The sequence below is a fragment of the Aristolochia californica genome, unplaced genomic scaffold, assembly GCF_029961685.1.
Source record: "Aristolochia californica isolate CCGP_79_NKW_82.1479 unplaced genomic scaffold, dmAriCali1.0.hap1 SCAF_10, whole genome shotgun sequence".
Lineage (NCBI taxonomy): Eukaryota > Viridiplantae > Streptophyta > Magnoliopsida > Piperales > Aristolochiaceae > Aristolochia > Aristolochia californica.
The window spans coordinates 14,166,105-14,188,908 of record NW_027181771.1 but is presented as its reverse complement, the minus strand read 5'-3'; positions in this window follow the sequence as shown (position 1 = coordinate 14,188,908).

Genomic DNA, 22,804 nt, shown 5'->3' with positions numbered 1-22,804 from the left:
AAATCCATGTTTGGGAAATTCCACTAGAACAACCCCCTAATAATAGCTTGGTGGAATTTTATATGAAAGGGACTTGTTACTGATCCCAACATGCTTTAAGTGTGGTGGGTGTGCATGCCACAAGCATGTTGAGGATGCAAGTGGCCAAAAATTAGGGGGGGGTAGGAAAAGTTGAATTCTCGAGTGGTTTGATATTTACCAGAGCCAAACAACCCACTTTTTTGACTATCCTTAAAAATCACAGATACTCTTTGGAATTATCTCTTGCAGCATTTGGGCATCCCCATTTTGGATGTTCAAATTTTTTTTTTTCTGGTCCAAACTTGTGACTCCCATCTTTCCTCGTAAACAAAAAAGATATCAGATCGCAAGAAAATGAAAATTTTAGAGTTCATGTGTGCAAAAAAATTTGAAAACTATAATAATGAATAGAAAATTATATCACGCACTAAAAATGAACCCCAAAATCCATGTTTGGGAAATTCCACTAGTACAACCCCCTAATAATAGCTTGGTGGAATTTTATAGGAAAGGGACTTGTAACTGATCCCACCATGCTTTAAGTGTGGTGGGTGTGCTTGCCACAAGCATGTTGAGGATGCAAGTGGCCAAAAATTAAAGGGGGTAGAAAAAGTTGAATTCTCAAGTGGTTGGATAATTACCAGAGCCAAACAACCCACTTTTTTGCCTATCCTTAAAAATCACGGATACTCTTTGGAATTATCTCTCCTAGCATTTATGCATCGCCGTTTTCGATGTTCAAATTTTTTTTTTTTCAGGTCCAAACTTGTGAGTCCCATTTTTCCTCGTAAACAAAAAAGATATAAGATCGCAACAAAATGAAAATTTTAGAGTTCATGTGTGCAAAAAAATTTGAAAACTATAATAATGAATAGAAAATTATTTCACGCACTAAAAATGAACCCCAAAATCCATGTTTGGGAAATTCCACTAGTACAACCCCATAATAATTGCTTGGTGGAATTTTATAGGAAAGGGACTTGTAACTGATCCCAACATGCTTTAAGTTTTGTGGGTGTGCATGCCAGAAGCATGTTGAGGATGCAAGTGGCAAAAAATTGGGGGGGGTAGAAAAACTTGAATTCTCAAGTGGTTGGATATTTACCAGAGCTAAACAACCCACTTTTTTGCCTATCCTTAAAAATCACAGATACTCTTTGGAATTATCTCTCGCAGCATTTGTGCATCCCCATTTTTTGATGTTCAATTTTTTTTTTTTCAGGTCCAAACTTGTGAGTTCCATTTTTCCTCGTAAAATAAAAAGATATAAGATCGCAACAAAATGAAAATTTTAGAGTTCTTGTGTGGCAAGAAATTTGAAAACTATAATAATGAAAAGAAAATTATGTCACGCACTAATAATGAACCCCAAAATCCATGTTTGGGAAATTCTACTAGTACAACCCCCTAATAATAGCTTGGTGGAATTTTATAGGAAAGGGACTTGTAACTGATCCCAACATGTTTTAAGTGTGCTGGGTGTGCATGCGACAAGCATGCAGAGGATGCAAGTGGCCAAAAATTAGGGGGGGTAGAAAAAGTTGAATTCTCAAGTGGTTGGATATTTACCAGAGCCAAACAACCCACTTTTTTGCCTATCCATAAAAATCACAGATACTCTTTGGAATTATCTCTCCCAGCATTTGTGCATCCCCATTTTTTGATGTTCAATTTTTTTTTTTCAGGTCCAAACTTGTGAGTTCCATTTTTCCTCGTAAAATAAAAAGATATAAGATCGCAACAAAATGAAAATTTTAGAGTTCATGTGTGGCAAGAAATTTGAAAACTATAATAATGAAAAGAAAATTATGTCACACACTAATAATGAACCCCAAAATCCATGTTTGGGAAATTCTACTAGTACAACCCCCTAATAATAGCTTGGTGGAATTTTATAGGAAAGGGACTTGTAACTGATCCCAACATGTTTTAAGTGTGCTGGGTGTGCATGCGACAAGCATGTTGAGGATGCAAGTGGCCAAAAATTAGGGGGGGTAGAAAAAGTTGAATTCTCAAGTGGTTGGATATTTACCAGAGCCAAACAACCCACTTTTTTGCCTATCCATAAAAATCACAGATACTCTTTGGAATTATCTCTCCTAGCATTTGTGCATCCACATTTTGGATGTTCAAATTTTTTTTTTTTCCGGTCCAAACTTGTGAGTCCCATTTTTCCTCGTAAACAAAAAAGATTTAAGATCGCAACAAAATGAAAATTTTAGAGTTCATGTGTGTAAAAAAATTTGAAAACTATAATAATGAATAGAAAATTATTTCACGCACTAAAAATGAACCCCAAAATCCATGTTTGGGAAATTCCACTAGTACAAACCCTTAATAATAGCTTGGTGGAATTTTATAGGAAAGGGACTTGTAACTGATCCCAACATGCTTTAAGTGTGGTGGGTGTGCATGCCACAAGCATGTTGAGGATGCAAGTGGCAAAAAATGAGGGGGGGAAGAAAAAGTTGAATTCTCAAGTGGTTGGATATTTACTAGAGCCAAACAACCCGCTTTTTTGCCTATCCTTAAAAATCACAGATACACTTTGGAATTATCTCTCCCAGCATTTGTGCATCCCCATTTTGGATGCTCAAACTTTTTTTTTTTTCAGGTTCAAACTTGTGTGTCCCATTTTTCCTAGTAAACAAAAAAGATATAAGATCGCAACAAAATAAAAATTTTAGAGTTCATGTGTGCAAAAAAATTTGAAAACTATAATAATGAATAGAAAATTATTTCACGCACTAAAAATGAACCCCAAAATCCATGTTTGGGAAATTCCTCTAGTACAACCCCCCTAATAAGAGCTTGGTGAAATTTTATAGGCAAGGGACTTGTAACAGATCCCAACATGCTTTAAGTGTGGTGGGTGTGCATGCCACAAGCATGTTGAGGATGCAAGTGGCCAAAAATTAGGGGGGGTAGAAAAAGTTGAATTCTCAAGTGGTTGGATATTTACAAGAGCCAAACAACCCACTTTTTTGCCTATCCTTAAAAATCACAGATACTCTTTGGAATTATCTCTCCCAACATTTGTGCATCCCCATTTTGGACGTTCAAACTTTTTTTTTTTTTCAGGTCCAAACTTGTGACTCCCATTTTTCCTCGTAAACAAAAAAGATATAAGATCGCAACAAAATGAAAATTTTAGAGTTCATGTGTGCAAAAAAAATTGAAAACTATAATAACGAATAGAAAATTATTTCACACACTAAAAATGAACCCCAAAATCCATGTTTGGGAAATTCCACTAGTACAACCCGTTAATAATAGCTTGGTGGAATTTTATAGGAAATGGACTTGTAACTGATCCCAACATTGTTTAAGTGTGCTGGGTGTGCATGCCACAAGCATGTTGAGGATGCAAGTGGCCAAAAATTAGTGGGGGAAGAAAAAGTTGAATTCTCAAGTGGATGGATATTTACTAGAGCCAAACAACCCACTTTTTTGCCTATCCTTTAAAATCACAGATACTCTTTGGAATTATCTCTCCCAGCATTTGTGCATCCCCATTTTGGATGTTCAAACTTTTTTTTTCTTCAGCCAAACTTGTGAGTCCCATTCTTCCTTGTAAACAAAAAAGATATAAGATCGCAACAAAATGAAAATTTTAGAGTGCATGTGTGTAAAAAAAATTGAAAACTATAATAATGAATAGAAAATTATTTCACGCACTAAAAATGAACCCCAAAATCCATGTTTGGGAAATTCCACTAGTACAACCCGTTAATAATAGTTGGTGGAATTTTATAGGAAAGGGACTTGTAACTGATCCCAACATGCTTTAAGTGTGGTGGGTGTGCATGCCACAAGCATGTTGAGGATGCAAGTGGCCAAAAATTAGTGGGGGAAGAAAAAGTTGAATTCTCAAGTGGTTGGATATTTACTAGAGCGAAACAACCCACTTTTTTGCCTATCCTTAAAAATCACAGATACTCTTTGGAATTATCAATCCCAGCATTTGTGCAATCTCATTTTGGACGTTCAAACTTTTTTTTTCTTCAGCCAAACTTGTGAGTCCCATATTTCAACGTAAACAAAAAAGATATAAGATCGCAACAAAATAAAAATTTTAGAGTTCATGTGGGCAAAAAAATTTGAAAACTATAATAATGAATAGAAAATTATTTCACGCACTAAAAATGAACCCCAAAATCCATGTTTAGGAAATTCCGCTAGTACAACCCCTTAGTAATAGCTTGGTGGAATTTTATAGGAAAGGAACTTGTAACTAATACCAACATGCTTTAAGTGTGGTGGGTGTGCATGCCAAGAGCATGTTGAGGATGCAAGTGGCCAAAAATTAGGGGGGGTAAAAAAAGTTGAATTCTCAAGTGGTTGGATATTTACCAAAGCCAAACAACCCACTTTTTTTTTTTCAGGTCCGAAATTCTGATCCCATTTTTCCTCGTAAACAAAAAAGATATAAGATCGCAACAAAATGAATATTTTAGAGTTCATGTGTGCAAAAAAATTTGAAAACTATAATAATGAATAGAAAATTATTTCTCGCACTAAAAATGAACCCCAAAATCCATGTTTGGGAAATTCCACTAGTACAACCCCTTAATAATAGCTTGGTGGAATTTTATAGGAAAGGGACTTGTAACTGATCCCAACATGCTTTAAGTGTGGTGGGTGTGCTTGCCACAAGCATGTTGAGGATGCAAGTAGCCAAAAATTAGGGGGGGTAGAAAAAGTTGAATTCTCAAGTGGTTGGATATTTACCAGAGCCAAACAACCCACTTTTTTGCCTATCCTTAAAAATCACAGATACTCTTTGGAATTATCTCTCCCAGCATTTGTGCATCCCTATTTTGGATGTTCAAATTTTTATTTTCTTCAGGTCCAAACTTGTGAGTCCCATTTTTCCTCGTAAACAAAAAAGAAATAAGATCGCAACAAAATGAAAATTTTAGAGTTCATGTGTGCAAAAGAATTTGAAAACTATAATAATGAATAGAAAATTATTTCACGCACTAAAAATGAACTCCAAAATCCATGTTTGGGAAATTCCACTAGTACAACCCCCTAATAATAGCTTGGTGGAATTTTATAGGAAAGGGACTTGTAACTGATTCCAACATGATTTAAGTGCGGTGGGTGTGCATGCCACAAGCATGTTGAGGATGCAAGTGGCCAAAAATTAGGGGGGGTAGAAAAAGTTGAATTCTCAAGTGGTTGGATATTTACCAGAGCCAAACAACCCACTTTTTTGCCTATCCTTAAAAATAAAAGTTACTCTTTGGAATTATCTCTCCCAGCATTTATGCATCCCCATTTTGGATGTTCTAATTTTTTTTTTCAGGTCCAAACATGTGACTCCCATTTTTCCTCGTAAACAAAAAAGATATAAGATCGCAACAAAATGAATATTTTAGAGTTCATGCGTGCAAAAAAATTTTACAACTATAATAATGAATAGAAAATTATTTCACGCACTAAAAATGAACCCCAAAATCCATGTTTGGGAAATTCCACTTGTACAACCCCTTAATAATAGCTTGGTGGAATTTTATAGGAAAGGGACTTGTAACTGACCCCAACATGCTTTAAGTTTGGTGGGTGTGCATGCCACAAGCATGTTGAGGATGCAAGTGGCCAAAAATTAGGGGGGGTGGAAAAAGTTGAATTCTCAGGTGGTTGGATATTTACCAGAGCCAAACAACCCACTTTTTTGCCTATCCTTCAAAATGATAGATACTCTTTGGAATTATCCCTCCCAGCATTTGTATATCCCAATTTTCGATGTTCAAAATTTTTTTTTTTTCGGGTCCAAACTTGGGAGTCCCATTTTTCCTCGTAAACAAAAAAGATATAAGATCGCAACAAAATGAAAATTTTAGAGTTCATGTGTGCAAAAAAATTTGAAAACTATAATAATGAATAGAAAATTATATCACGCACTAAAAATGAACCCCAAAATCCATGTTTTCGAAATTCCACTTGTACAACCCCTTAATAATAGCTTGGTGGAATTTTATAGGAAAGGGACTTGTAACTGATCCCAACATGCTTTAGGTGTGGAGGGTGTGCATGCCACAAGCATGTTGAGGATGCAAGTGGCCAAAAATTAGGGGGGGTAGAAAAAGTTGAATTCTCAAGTGGTTGGATATTTACCAGAGCCAAACAACCCTCTTTTTTGCCGATGCTTGAAAATCACAGATACTCTTTGGAATTATCTCTCCCACCATTTGTGCATCCCTATTTTGGATGTTCAAATTTTTTTTTTTCGGGTCCAAACTTGTGAGTCCCATTTTTCCTCGTAAACAAAAAAGATATAAAATCGCAACAAATTGAAAATTTTAGAGTTCATGTGTGCAAAAAAATTTGAAAACTATAATAATGAATAGAAAATTATATCACGCACTAAAAATGAACCCTAAAATCCATGTTTGGGAAATTCCACTAGTTCAACCCCCTAATAATAGCTTGGTGGAATTTTATAGGAAAGGGACTTGTAACTGATCCCAACATTCTTTAAGTGTGGTGGGTGTGCAAGCCACAAGCATGTTGAGGATGGAAGTGGCCAAAAATTGGGGGGTTGAAAAAGTTGAATTCTCAAGTGGTTGGATATTTACCAGAGCCAAACAACCCACTTTTTTGCCTATCCTTAAAAATCACAGATACTCTTCGGAATTATCTCTCCCAACATTTGTGCATCCCCATTTTGGACGTTCAAACATTTTTTTTTTTTCAGGTCCAAACTTGTGACTCCCATTTTTCCTCGTATACAAAAAAGATATAAGATCGCAACAAAATGAAAATTTTAGAGTTCATGTGTGCAAAAAAAATTGAAAACTATAATAACGAATAGAAAATTATTTCACACACTAAAAATGAACCCCAAAATCCATGTTTGGGAAATTCCACTAGTACAACCCGTTAATAATAGGTTGGTGGAATTTTATAGGAAATGGACTTGTAACTGATCCCAACATTGTTTAAGTGTGCTGGGTGTGCATGCCACAAGCATGTTGAGGATGCAAGTGGCCAAAAATTAGTGGGGGAAGAAAAAGTTGAATTCTCAAGTGGATGGATATTTACTAGAGCCAAACAACCCACTTTTTTGCCTATCCTTTAAAATCACAGATACTCTTTGGAATTATCTCTCCCAGCATTTGTGCATCCCCATTTTGGATGTTCAAACTTTTTTTTTCTTCAGCCAAACTTGTGAGTCCCATTTTTCCTTGTAAACAAAAAAGATATAAGATCGCAACAAAATGAAAATTTTAGAGTGCATGTGTGTGAAAAAAATTGAAAACTAAAATAATGAATAGAAAATTATTTCACGCACTAAAAATGAACCCCAAAATCCATGTTTGGGAAATTCCACTAGTACAACCCGTTAATAATAGTTGGTGGAATTTTATAGGAAAGGGACTTGTAACTGATCCCAACATGCTTTAAGTGTGGTGGGTGTGCATGCCACAAGCATGTTGAGGATGCAAGTGGCCAAAAATTAGTGGGGGAAGAAAAAGTTGAATTCTCAAGTGGTTGGATATTTACTAGAGCGAAACAACCCACTTTTTTGCCTATCCTTAAAAATCACAGATACTCTTTGGAATTATCAATCCCAGCATTTGTGCATCCCCATTTTGGACGTTCAAACTTTTTTTTTCTTCAGCCAAACTTGTGAGTCCCATATTTCAACGTAAACAAAAAAGATATAAGATTGCAACAAAATAAAAATTTTAGAGTTCATGTGGGCAAAAAAATTTGAAAACTATAATAATGAATAGAAAATTATTTCACGCACTAAAAATGAACCCCAAAATCCATGTTTAGGAAATTCCGCTAGTACAACCCCTTAGTAATAGCTTGGTGGAATTTTATAGGAAAGGAACTTGCAACTAATACCAACATGCTTTAAGTGTGGTGGGTGTGCATGCCAAGAGCATGTTGAGGATGCAAGTGGCCAAAAATTAGGGGGGGTAAAAAAAGTTGAATTCTCAAGTGGTTGGATATTTACCAAAGCCAAACAACCCACTTTTTTTTTTTCAGGTCCGAAATTCTGACTCCCATTTTTCCTCGTAAACAAAAAAGATATAAGATCGCAACAAAATGAATATTTTAGAGTTCATGTGTGCAAAAAAATTTGAAAACTATAATAATGAATAGAAAATTATTTCTCGCACTAAAAATGAACCCTAAAATCCATGTTTGGGAAATTCCACTAGTACAACCCCTTAATAATAGCTTGGTGGAATTTTATAGGAAAGGGACTTGTAACTGATCCCAACATGCTTTAAGTGTGGTGGGTGTGCTTGCCACAAGCATGTTGAGGATGCAAGTGGCCAAAAATTAGGGGGGGTAGAAAAAGTTGAATTCTCAAGTGGTTGGATATTTACCAGAGCCAAACAACCCACTTTTTTGCCTATCCTTAAAAATCACAGATACTCTTTGGAATTATCTCTCCCAGCATTTGTGCATCCCCATTTTGGATGTTCAAACTTTTTTTTTTTTCAGGTCCAAACTTGTGAGTCCCATTTTTCCTAGTAAACAAAAAAGATATAAGATTGCAACAAAATGAAAATTTTAGAGTTCATGTGTGCAAAAAAATTTAAAAACTATAATAATGAATGGAAAATTATTTCACGCACTAAAAATGAACCCCAAAATCCATGTTTGGGAAATTCCACCAGTACAACCCCTTAATAATAGCTTGGTGGAATTTTATAGGAAAGGGACTTGGTACTGATCCCAACATGCCTTAAGTGTGGTGGGTGTGCATGCCACAAGCATGTTGAGGATGCAAGTGGCCAAAAATTAGGGGGGGTTGAAAAAGTTGAATTCTCAAGTGGTTGGATATTTACCAGAGCCAAACAACCCACTTTTTTGCCTATCCTTAAAAATCACAGATACTCTTTGGAATTATCTTTCCCAGCATTTGTGCATCCCTATTTTGGATGTTCAAAATTTTTTTTTTTCGGGTCCAAACTTGTAAGTCCTTTTTTCCTCGTAAACAAAAAAGATATAAGATCGCAACAAAATGAAAATTTTAGAGTTCATGTGTGCAAAAAAAATTGAAAGATATAATAATGAATAGAAAATTATTTCACGCACTAAAAATGAACCCAAAATCCTTGTTTGGGAAATTCCACTAGTACAACCCCCTAATAGTAGCTTGGTGGAATTTTATAGGAAAGGGACTTGTAACTGGTCACAACATGCTTTAAGTGTGGTGGGTGTGCATGCCACAAGGATGTTGAGGATGCAAGTGGCCAAAAATTAGGGGGGGAAGAAAAAGATGAATTCTCAAGTGGCTGGATATTTACTAGAGCGAAACAACCCACTTTTTTGCCTATCCTTAAAAATCACAGATACTCTTTGGAATTATCTCTCCCAGCATTTGTGCATCCCCATTTTGGATGTTCAAACTTTTTTTTTCTACAGCCAAACTTGTGAGTCCCATTTTTCCTCGTAAACAAAAAAGATATAAGATCGCAACAAAATGAAAATTTTAGAGTTCATGTGTGCTAAAAAATTTGAAAACTATAATAATGAATTGAAAATTATTTAATGCACTAAAAATGAATCCCAAAATCCATGTTTGGGAAATTCCACTAGTACAACCCCCTAATAATAGCTTGGTGGAATTTTATAGGAAAGGGAGTTGTAACTGATCCCAACATGTTTTAAGTGTGGTGGGTGTGCATGCCACAAGCATGTTGAGGATGGAAGTGGCCAAAAATTAGGGGGGGTAGAAAAAGTTCAATTCTCAAGTGGTTGGATATTTACCAGAGCCAAACAACCCACTTTTTTGCCTATCCTTAAAAATCACAGATACTCTTTCGAATTATCTCTCCCAGCATTTGTGCATCCCTATTTTGGATGTTGAAATTTTTTTTTTTTTCGGGTCCAAACTTGTGAGTCCCATTTTTCCTAGTAAACAAAAAAGATATAAGATTGCAACAAAATGAAAATTTTAGAGTTCATGTGTGCAAAAAAATTTAAAAACTATAATAATGAATGGAAAATTATTTCACGCACTAAAAATGAACCCCAAAATCCATGTTTGGGAAATTCCACCAGTACAACCCCTTAATAATAGCTTGGTGGAATTTTATAGGAAAGGGACTTGGTACTGATCCCAACATGCCTTAAGTGTGGTGGGTGTGCATGCCACAAGCATGTTGAGGATGCAAGTGGCCAAAAATTAGGGGGGGTTGAAAAAGTTGAATTCTCAAGTGGTTGGATATTTACCAGAGCCAAACAACCCACTTTTTTGCCTATCCTTAAAAATCACAGATACTCTTTGGAATTATCTCTCCCAGCATTTGTGCATCCCTATTTTGGATGTTCAAAATTTTTTTTTTTCGGGTCCAAACTTGTAAGTCCTTTTTTCCTCGTAAACAAAAAAGATATAAGATCGCAACAAAATGAAAATTTTAGAGTTCATGTGTGCAAAAAAAATTGAAAGATATAATAATGAATAGAAAATTATTTCACGCACTAAAAATGAACCCAAAATCCTTGTTTGGGAAATTCCACTAGTACAACCCCCTAATAGTAGCTTGGTGGAATTTTATAGGAAAGGGACTTGTAACTGGTCACAACATGCTTTAAGTGTGGTGGGTGTGCATGCCACAAGGATGTTGAGGATGCAAGTGGCCAAAAATTAGGGGGGGAAGAAAAAGATGAATTCTCAAGTGGCTGGATATTTACTAGAGCGAAACAACCCACTTTTTTGCCTATCCTTAAAAATCACAGATACTCTTTGGAATTATCTCTCCCTGCATTTGTGCATCCCCATTTTGGATGTTTAAACTTTTTTTTTCTTCAGCAAAACTTGTGAGTCCCATTTTTCCTCGTAAACAAAAAAGATATAAGATCGCAACAAAATGAAAATTTTAGAGTTCATGTGTGCAAAAAAATTTGAAAACTATAATAATGAATAGAAAATTATTTAATGCACTAAAAATAAATCCCAAAATCCATGTTTGGGAAATTCCACTAGTACAACCCCCTAATAATAGCTGGTGGAATTTTATAGGAAAGGGACTTGTAACTGATCCCAACATGTTTTAAGTGTAGTGGGTGTGAATGCCTCAAGCATGTTGAGGATGGAAGTGGCCAAAAATTAGGGGGGGTAGAAAAAGTTCAATTCTCAAGTGGTTGGATATTTACCAGAGCCAAACAACCCACTTTTTTGCCTATCCTTAAAAATCACATATACTCTTTGGAATTATCTCTCCCAGCATTTGTGCATCCCTATTTTGGATGTACAAATTTTTTTTTTTCGGGTCCAAACTTGTGAGTCCATTTTTCCTCGTCAACAAAAAAGAAATAAGATCACAACAAAATGAAAATTTTAGAGTTCGTGTGTGCAAATAAATTTGAAAACTATAATAATTAATAGAAAATTATTTCACGCACTAAAAATGAACCCCAAAATCCTTGTTTGGTAAATTCCACTAGTACAACCCCCTAATAGTAGCTTGGTGGAATTTTATAGGAAAGGGACTTGTAACTGATCCCAACATGCTTTAAGTGTGGTGGGTGTGCCACAAGCACGTAGAGGATGCAAGTGGCCAAAAATTAGGGGGGGTAGAAAAAGTTGAATTCTCAAGTGGTTGGATATTTACCAGAGCCAAACAACCCACTTTTTTGCTTATCCTTAAAAATCACAGATACTCTTTGGAATTATCTCTCCCAGTATTTGTGCATCCCCATTTTTTTATGTTCAATTTTTTTTTTTTTCTGGTCCAATCTTGTGACTCCCACTTTTCCGCGTAAACAAAAAAGATATAAGATCGCAAAAAAATGAAAATTATAGAATTTTTTTTTGCAAAAAAATTTGAAAACTATAATAATGAATAGAAAATTATTTCACACACTAAAAATGAACCCCAAAATCAATGTTTGGGAAATTCCACTAGTACAGCCCCCTAATAATAGCTTGGTGGAATTTTATAGGAAACGGGACTTGTAACTGATCCCAACATGCTTTAAGAGAGGTGGGTGTGAATGCCACAAGCATGTTGAGGATGCAAGTGGCCAAAAATTAGGGGGGGTAGAAAAAGTTGAATTCTCAAGTTGTTGGATGTTTACCAGAGCCAAACAACCCACTTTTTTGCCTATCCATAAAAATCAGAGATACTCTTTGGAATTATCTCTCCCAGCATTTGTGCATCCCCATTTTGGATGTTCAAATTTTTTTTTTTTCAGGTCCAAACTTGTGAGTCCGATTCTTCCTCGTAAACAAAAAAGATATAAGATCGCAACAAAATGAAAATTTTAGAGTTCATGTGTGCAAAAAATTTGAAAACTATAATAATGAATAGAAAATTATATCACGCACTGAAAATGAACCCCAAAAACCATGTTAGGGAAATTCCACTAGTATAACCCCCTAATAATAGCTTGGTGGAATTTTGTAGGAAAGGGACTTGTAACTGATTCCAACATGCTTTAAGTGTGGTGGGTGTGCATGCCACAAGCATGTTGAGGATGCAAGTGGCAAAAAATTAGGGGGGGTAGAAAAAGTTGAATTCTCAAGTGGTTGGATATTTACCAAAGCCAAACAACCCACTTTTTTATTTTTCAGCTCCGAAAGTCTGACTCCCATTTTTCCTCGTAAACACAAAAGATATAAGATCGCAACAAAAAGAAAATTTTAGAGTTCATGTGTGCAAAAAAAATTTGAAAACTATAATAATGAATAGAAAATTATTTCTCGCACTAAAAATGAACCCCAAAATCCATGTTTGGGAAATTCCACTAGTACAACCCCTTAATAATAGCTTGGAGGAATTTTATAGGAAAGGGACTTGTAACTGATCCCAACATGCTTTAATTGTGGTGGGTGTGCTTGCCACAAGCATGTTGAGGATGCAAGTGGCCAAAAATTGGGGGGGGGGGGGGGGGGGGGGGAGTGGGGGTGTAAAAAAAGTTGAATTCTCAAGTGGTTGGATATTTACCAGAGCCAAACAACCCACTTTTTTGCCTATCCTTAAAAATCACAGATACTCTTTGGACTTATCTCTCCCAGCATTTGTGCATCCCTATTTTGGATGTTCAAATTTTTTTTTTTCGAGTCCAAACTTGTGAGTCCCATTTTTCCTCGTAAACAAAAAAGATATAAGATCGCAACAAAATGAAAATTTTAGAGTTCATGTGTGCAAAAGAATTTGAAAACTATAATAATGAATAGAAAATTATTTCATGCACTAAAAATGAACCCCAAAATCCATGTTTGGGAAATTCCACTAGTACAACCCCCTAATAATAGCTTGGTGGAATTTAATAGGAAACGGACTTGTAACTGATTCCAACATGCTTTAAGTGTGGTGGGCGTGTATGCCACAAGCATGTTGAGGATGCAAGTGGCCAAAAATTAGGGGGGGTAGAAAAAGTTGAATTCTCAAGTGGTTGGATATTTACCAAAGCCAAATAACCCACTTTTTTTTTTTCAGGTCCGAAATTCTGACTCCCATTTTTCCTCGTAAACAAAAAAGATATAACATCGCAACAAAATGAAAATTTTAGAGTTCTTGTGTGCAAAAAAATTTGAAAACTATAATAATGAATAGAAAATTATTTCTCGCACTAAAAATGAACCCCAAAATCCATGTTTGGGAAATTCCACTAGTACAACCGCTTAATAATAGCTTGGTGGAATTTTATTGGAAAGGGACATGTAACTGATCCCAACATGCTTTAAGTGTGGTGGGTGTGCATGCCACAAGCATGTTGAGGATGCAAGTGGCAAAAAATTAGGGGGGGTAGAAAAAGTTGAATTCTCAAGTGGTTGGATATTTACCAAAGCCAAACAACCCACTTTTTTTTTTTTTTCAGCTCCGAAATTCTGACTCCCATTTTTCCTCGTAAACACAAAAGATATAAGATCGCAACAAAATGAAAATTTTAGAGTTCATGTGTGCAAAAAAAATTTGAAAACTATAATAATGAATAGAAAATTATTTCTCGCACTAAAAATGAACCCCAAAATCCATGTTTGGGAAATTCCACTAGTACAACCCCTTAATAATAGCTTGGAGGAATTTTATAGGAAAGGGACTTGTAACTGATCCCAACATGCTTTAATTGTGGTGGGTGTGCTTGCCACAAGCATGTTGAGGATGCAAGTGGCCAAAAATTGGAGGGGGGGGGGGGGGGGGGGGGAGGGGTGGGGGGTGTGTAGAAAAAGTTGAATTCTCAAGTGGTTGGATATTTACCAGAGCCAAACAACCCACTTTTTTGCCTATCCTTAAAAATCACAGATACTCTTTGGAATTATCTCTCCCAGCATTTGTGCATCCCTATTTTGGATGTTCAAATTTTTTTTTTTCGAGTCCAAACTTGTGAGTCCCATTTTTCCTCGTAATCAAAAAAGATATAAGATCGCAACAAAATGAAAATTTTAGAGTTCATGTGTGCAAAAGAATTTGAAAACTATAATAATGAATAGAAAATTATTTCATGCACTAAAAATGAACCCCAAAATCCATGTTTGGGAAATTCCACTAGTACAACCCCCTAATAATAGCTTGGTGGAATTTTATAGGAAACGGACTTGTAACTGATTCCAACATGCTTTAAGTGTGGTGGGCGTGTATGCCACAAGCATGTTGAGGATGCAAGTGGCCAAAAATTAGGGGGGGTAGAAAAAGTTGAATTCTCAAGTGGTTGGATATTTACCAAAGCCAAACAACCCACTTTTTTTTTTTTCAGGTCCGAAATTCTGACTCCCATTTTTCCTCGTAAACAAAAAAGATATAAGATCGCAACAAAATGAAAATTTTAGAGTTCTTGTGTGCAAAAAAATTTGAAAACTTTAATAATGAATAGAAAATTATTTCTCGCACTAAAAATGAACCCCAAAATCCATGTTTGGGAAATTCCACTAGTACAACCGCTTAATAATAGCTTGGTGGAATTTTATAGGAAAGGGACATGTAACTGATCCCAACATGCTTTAAGTGTGGTGGGTGTGCTTGCCACAAGCATGTTGAGGATGCAAGTGGCCAAAAATTAGGGGGGGTAGAAAAAGTTGAATTCTCAAGTGGTTGGATATTTACCAGAGCCAAACAACCCACTTTTTTGCCTATCCTTAAAAGTCACAGATACTCTTTGGAATTATCTCTCCCAGCATTTGTGCATCCCTATTTTGGATGTTCAAATTTTTTTTTTTTCGGGAACATACTTGTGAGTCCCATTTTTCCTCGTAAACAAAAAAAAGATAAAAGATCGCAACAAAATGAAAATTTTAGAGGTCATGTGTGCAAAAGAATTTGAAAACTATAATAATGAATAGAAAATTATTTCACGCACTAAAAATGAACCCCAAAATCCATGTTTGGGAAATTCCACTAGTACAACCCCCTAATAATAGCTTGGTGGAATTTTATAGGAAAGGGACTTGTAACTAATCCCAACATGCCTTAAGTGTGGTGGGTGTGCATGCCACAAGCATGTTGAGGATGCAAGTGGCCAAAAATTAGGGGGGCTAGAAAAAGTTGAATTCTCAAGTGGTTGGATATTTACCAGATCCAAACAACCCACTTTTTCGCCTATCCTTAAAAATCACAGATACTCTTTGGAATTATCTCTCCCGTCATTTGTTCATCCCCATTTTGGATGTTCAAATTTTTTTTTTCAGGTACGAACTTGTGAGTCCCATTTTTCCTCCTAAACAAAAAAGATATAAGATCGCAACAAAATAAAAATTTTAGAGTTCATGTGTGCTAAAAAATTTGAAAACTATAATAATGAATAGAAAATTATTTAACGCACTAAAAATGAATCCCAAAATCCATGTTTGGGAAATTCCACTAGTAAAACCCCCTAATAACAGCTTGGTGGAATTTTATAGGAAAGAGACTTGTAACTGATCCCAACATGCTTTAAGTGTGGTGGGTGTGCATGCCACAAGCATGTTGAGGATGGAAGTGGCCAAAAATTAGGGGGGGTAGAAAAAGTTCAATTCTCAAGTGGTTGGATATTTACCAGATCCAAACAACCCACTTTTTTGACTATCCTTAAAAATCAAAGATACTCTTTGAAATTATCTCTCCCAGCATTGGTGCATCCCTATTTTGGATGTTCAAATTTTTTTTTTTTCGGGTCCAAACTTGTGAGTCCATTTTTCCTCGTAAACAAAAAAGATATAAGATCACAACAAAATGAAAATTTTAGAGTTCATGTGTGCTAAAAAATTTGAAAACTGTAATAATGAATAGAAAATTATTTCATGCACTAAAAATGAATCCCAAAATCCATGTTTGGGAAATTCCACTAGTACAACCCCCTAATAATAGCTTGGTGGAATTTTATAGGAAAGGGACTTGTAACTGATTCCAACATGCTTTAAGTGCGGTGGGTGTGCATGCCACTAGCATGTTGAGGATGCAAGTGGCCAAAAATTAGGGGGGGTAGAAAAAGTTGAATTCTCAAGTGGTTGGATATTTACCAAAGCCAAACAACCCACTTTTTTTTTTTTCAGGTCCGAAATTCTGACACCCATTTTTCCTCGTAAACAAAAAAGATATAAGATCGCAACAAAATGAAAATTTTAGAGTTCATGTGTGCAAAAAAATTTGAAAACTATAATAATGAATAGAAAATTATTTCTCGCACTAAAAATGAACCCCAAAATCCATATTTGGGAAACTCCACTAGTACAACCCCTTAATAATAGCTTGGTGGAATTTTATAGGAAAGGGACACTTAACTGATCCCAACATGCTTTAAGTGTGGTGGGTGTGCATGCCACAAGTACGTTGAGGATGCAAGTGGCCAAAAATTAGGGGGGGTAGAAAAAGTTGAATTCTCAAGTGGTTGGATATTTACCAGAGCCAAACAACCCACTTTTTTGCCTATCCGTAAAAATCACAAATACTCTTTGGAATTATCTCTCCCAGCATTTGTGCATCCCCATTTTTTGATGTTCAAAATTTTTTTTTTTTTCAGGTCCAAACTGGTGACTCCCATTTTTCCGCGTAAACAAAAAAGATATAAGATCGCAACAAAATGAAAATTATAGAGTTTATGTGTGCAAAAAAATTTGAAAACTATAATAATGAATAGAAAATTATTTCACGCACTAAAAACGAACCCCAAAATCCATGTTTGGGAAATTCCACTAGTACACCCCCTAATAATAGCTTGGTGGAATTTTATAGGAAACGGGACTTGTAACTGATCCCAACATGCTTTAAGTGTGGTGGGTGTGCATGCCACAAGCATGTTGAGGATGCAAGTGGCCAAAAATTAGGGGGGGTAGAAAAAGTTGAATTCTCAAGTGGATGGATATTTACCTGAGCCAAACAACCCACTTTCTTACCTATCCTTAAAAATCACAGATACTCTTTGGAATTATCTCACCCAGCATTTGTGCATCCCCATTTTGGATGTTCAAATTTTTTTTTTTTTCAGGTCCAAACTTGTGAGTCCCATTTTTCCTCGTAAACAAAAAAGATATAAGATCACAACAAAATGAAAATTTTAGAGTTCATGTGTGCAAAAAAATTTGAAAACTATAATAATGAATAGAAAATTATATCACGCACTAAAAATGAACCCCAAAAACCATGTTTGGGAAATTCCACTAGTACAACCCCCTAATAATAGCTTGGTGGAATTTTATAGGAAAGGAACTTGTAACTGATTCCAACATGCTTTAATTGCGGTGGGTGTGCATGCCACAAGCATGTTGAGGATGCAAGTGGCCAAAAATTAGGGGAGGTAGAAAAGTTGAATTCTCAAGTGGTTGGATATTTACCAAAGCCAAACAACCCACTTTTTTTTTTTTTCAGGTCCGAAATTCTGACTCCCATTTTTCCTCGTAAACAAAAAAGATATAAGATCGCAACAAAATGAAAATTTTAGAGTTCATGTGTGCAAAAAATTTTGAAAACTATGATAATGAATAGAAAATTATTTCACGCAGTAAAAATGAACCCCAAAATCCATGTTTGGGAAATTCCACTAGTACAACCCACTAATAATTGGTTGGTGGAATTTTATAGGAAAGGGACTTGTAACTGATTCCAACATGCTTTAAGTGTGGTGGGCGTGTATGCCACAAGCATGTTGAGGATGCAAGTGGCCAAAAATTAGGGGGGGGTAGAAAAAGTTGAATTCTCAAGTGGTTGGATATTTTTTACCAGAGCCAAACAACCCACTTTTTTGCCTATCCTTAAAATTCACAGATACTCTTTTGAATTATCTCTCCCAGCATATGTGCATCCCCATTTTGGATATTCTAATTTTTTTTTTGTCAGGTCCAAACTTGTGACTCCCAATTTTCCTCGTAAACAAAAAAGATATAAGATCGCAACAAAATGAAAATTTTAGAGTTCATGTGTGCAAAAAAAGTTGAAAACTATAATAATGAATAGAAAATTATTTCACGCACTAAAAATGAACCCCAAAATCCATGTTGGGGAAATTCCACTAGTACAACCCCCTAATAATAGCTAGGTGGAATTTTATAGGAAAGAGACTTGTAACTGATCCCAACATGCTTTAAGTGTGGTGGGTGTGCATGCCACAAGCATGTTGAGGATGCAAGTGGCCAAAAATTAGGGGGGGTAGAAAAAGTTGAATTCTCAAGTGGTTGGATATTTACTAGAGCCAAACAACCCACCTTTGTGCCTATCCTTCAAAATCACAGATACTCTTTGAAATTATCTCTCCCAGCATTTGTCAATCCCCATTTTGGATGTTCAAAATTTTTTTTTTTCAAGTCCAAACTTGTGACTCCAATTTTTCCTCGAAGACAAAAAAGATCGCAACAAAATGTAAATTTTGGAGTTCATGTGTGCAAAAAAATTTGAAAACTTTAATAATGAGTAGAAAATTATTTCACGCACTAAAAATGAACCCCAAAATCCATGTTTGGGAATTTCCACTAGTACAACCCCCTAATAATAGCTTGGTGGAATTTTATAGGAAAGGGACTTGTAACTGATCCCAACATTCTTTAAGTGTGGTGGGTGTGCATGCCACAAGCATGTTGAGGATGCAAGTGGCCAAAAATTAGGGGGGGTAGAAAAAGTTGAATTCACAAGTGGTTGGATATTTACCAATGCCAAACATCCCACTTTTTTGCCTATCCGTAAAAATGACAGATACTCTTTGGAATTATCTCTCCCCTCATTTGTGCATCCCCATTTTGGATGTTCAAATTTTTATTTTTTTTCAGGTCCAAACTTGTGACTCCCATTTTTCCTCGTAAACAAAAAAGATATAAGATTGCAACAAAAAGAAAATTTTAGAGTTCATGTGTGCAAAACAATTTGAAAACTATAATAATAAATAGAAAATTATTTCACGCACTAAAAGTGAACCCCAAAAATCCATGTTTGGGAAATTCCACTAGTACAAACCCCTAATAATAGCTTGGTGGAAATTTATAGGAAAGGGACTTGTAACTGATCCCAACATGCTTTAAGTGTGGTGGGTGTGCATGCCACAAGCATGTTGAGGATGCAAGTGGCCAAAAATTAAGCGGGGGTAGAAAAAGTTGAATTCTCAAGTGGTTGGATATTTACCAGAGCCAAACAACCCACTTTTTTTGCCTCTCCTTCAAAATCACAGATACTCTTTGGAATTATCTCTCCCAGCATTTGTGCATCCCCATTTTGGATGTTCAAATTTTTTTTTTTTTTTCGGGTCCAAACTTGTGACTCCCATTTTTCCACGTAAACAAAAAAGATATAAGATTTTAACAAAATGAAAATTATAGAGTTCATGTGTGCAAAAAAAATTGAAAACTATAATAATGAATAGAAAATTATATCACGCACTAAAAATGAACCCCAAAATCCATGTTTGGGAAATTCCACTAGTACAACCCCCTAGTAATAGCTTGGTGGAATTTTATAGGAAAAGGGACTTGTAACTAATCCCAACATGCTTTAAGTGTGGTGGGTGTGCATGCCACAAGCATGTTGAGGATGCAAGTGGCCAAAAATTAGGGGGGGTAGAAAAAGTTGAATTCTCAAGTGGTTGGATATTTACCAGAGCCAAACAACCCACTTTTTTGCCTATCCTTAATAATCATAGATACTCTTTGGAATTATCTCTCCCAGCATTTGTACATCCCCATTTTGGATGTTCATATTTTTTTTTTTTCAGGTCCAAACTTGTGACTCCCTTTTTTCCTCGTAAAGAAAAAAGATATAAGATCGCAACAAAATGAAAATTTTAGAGGTCATGTGAGCAAAAAAAATTGAAAACTCTAATAATGAATAGAAAATTATTTCACGCACTAAAAATGAACCCAAAATCCATCTTTGGGAAATTCCACTAGTACAACCCCCTAATAATAGCTTGTGGAATTTTATAGGAAAGAGACTTGTAACTGATCCCAATATGTTTTAAGTGTGGTGGGTGTGCATGCCACAAGCATGTTGAGGATGCAAGTGGCCAAAAATTAAGGGGGGTAGAAAAAGTTGAATTCTCAAGTGGTTGGATATTTACCAGAGCCAAACAACCCACTTTTTTGCCTATCCTTAAAAATTACAGATACTCTTTGGAATTATCTCTCCCAGCATTTGTGCATCCCCATTTTGGATGTTCGATTTTTTTTTTTTTTTCAGGTCCAAACTTTTGACTCCCATTTTTTCCATGTAAACAAAAAAGATATAAGATCATAACAAAATGAAAATTATAGAGTTCATGTGTGCAAAAAAATTGAAAACTATAATAATGAATAGAAAATTATTTCACACACTAAAAATGAACCCCAAAATCCATGTTTGGTAAATTCCACTAGTCAAACCGCCTAATAATAGCTTGGTGGAATTTTATAGGAAAGGGACTTGTAACTGATCCCAACATGCTTTAAGTGTGGTGGGTGTGCATACCACAAGCATGTTGAGGATGCAAGTGCCCAAAAATTAGGGGGGGTAGAAAAAGTTGAATTCTCAAGTGGTTGGATATTTACCAGAACCAAACAACCCACTTTTTTGCCTATCCTTAAAAAATCACAGATACTCTTTGGAATTATCTCTCCCAGCATTTGAGCATCCCCATTGTTGGATGTTCAAAATTTTTTTTTTTCAGGTCCATACTTGTGACTCCCATTTTTCTACGTAAACAAAAACGATATAAGATTGCAACAAAATTAAAAATTTTAGAGTTCATGTGTGCAAAAAAATTTGAAAACTATAATAATGAATAGAAAATTATTTCACGCACTAAAAATGAACCCCAAAAACCATGTTTGGGAAATTCCACTAGTACAACCCCCTAATAATAGCTAGGTGAAATTTTATTGGAAAGAGAACTGTAACTGATCCCAACATGCTTTAAGTGTGATGGGTGTGCATGCCACAAGCATGTTGAGGATGCAAGTGCCCAAAAATTAAGGGGGGGTAGAAAAAGTGGAATTCTCAAGTGGTTAGATATTTACCAGAGCCAAATAACCCACTTTTTATGCCTATCCTTAAAAATCACAGATACTCTTTGGAATTATCTCTCCCATCATTTGGGCATCCCCATTTAGGATGTTCGAATTTTTTTTTTTTTTTCAGGTCCAAACTTGTGACTCCCATTTTTCCGCGTAAACAAAAAAGATATAAGATCGTAACAAAATGAAAATTATAGATTTCATGTGTGCAAAAAAATTTGAAAACTATAATAATGAATAGAAAATTATTTCACGCACTAAAAATGAACCCCAAAATCCATGTTTGGGAAATTCCACTAGTACAACCCCCTAATAATAGCTAGGTGGAATTTTAGAACAAAGGGACTTTTAACTGATCCCAACGTGCTTTAAGTGTGCTGGGTGTGCTTGCCACAAGCATGTTGAGGATGCAAGTGGCCAAAAGTTAGGGGGGGTAGAAAAAGTTGAATTCTCAAGTGGTTGGATATTTACCAGAACCAAACAACCCACTTTTTTGCCTATCCTTAAAAATCACAGATACTCTTTGGAATTATCTCTCCCAGCATTTGTGCATCCCCATTTTTTGATGTTCAAAAGTTTTTTTTTTTCAGGTCCAAACTTGTGACTCCCATTTTTCCTCGTAAACAAAAAAGATATAAGATCTCAACAAAATGAAAATTTTAGAGTTCATGTGTGCAAAAAAATTTAAAACCATAATAATGAATAGAAAATTATTTCACGCACTAAAAATGTACCCCAAAATCCTTGTTTGGGAAATTCCACTAGTACAACCCCCTAATAATAGCTTGGTGCAATTTTATAGGAAAGGGACTTGTAACTGATCCCAACATGCTTTAAGTGTGGTGGGTGTGCATGCCACAAGCATGTTGAGGTTGCAAGTGGCCAAAAATGAAGGGGGGGGGGGGGGGGGGGGGGGGGGGGGGGTAGAAAAAGTTGAATTCTCAAGTGGTTGGATATTTACCAGAGCCAAACAACCCACTTTTTTGCTTATCCTTAAAAATCACAGATACTCTTTGGAATTATCTCTCCCAGCATTTGTGCATCCTCATTTTGGATGTTCAAAATTTTTTTTTTTTCAGGTCCAAACTTGTGACTCCCATTTTTCCGCGTAAACAAAAAAGATATAAGATCATAACAAAATGAAAATTATAGAGTTCATGTGTGCAAAAAAATTTGAAAACTATAATAATGAATAGAAAATTATTTCACGCACTAAAAATGAACCCCAAAATCAATGTTTGGGAAATTCCACTAGTACAACCCCCTAATAATAGCTTCATGGAATTTTATAGGAAAGGGACTTGTAACTGATCCCAACATGCTTTAAGTGTGGTGGGTGTGCATGCCACAAGGATGTTGAGGATGCAAGTGGCCAAAAATTAAGGGGGGGTAGATAAAGTTGAATTCTCAAGTGGTTAG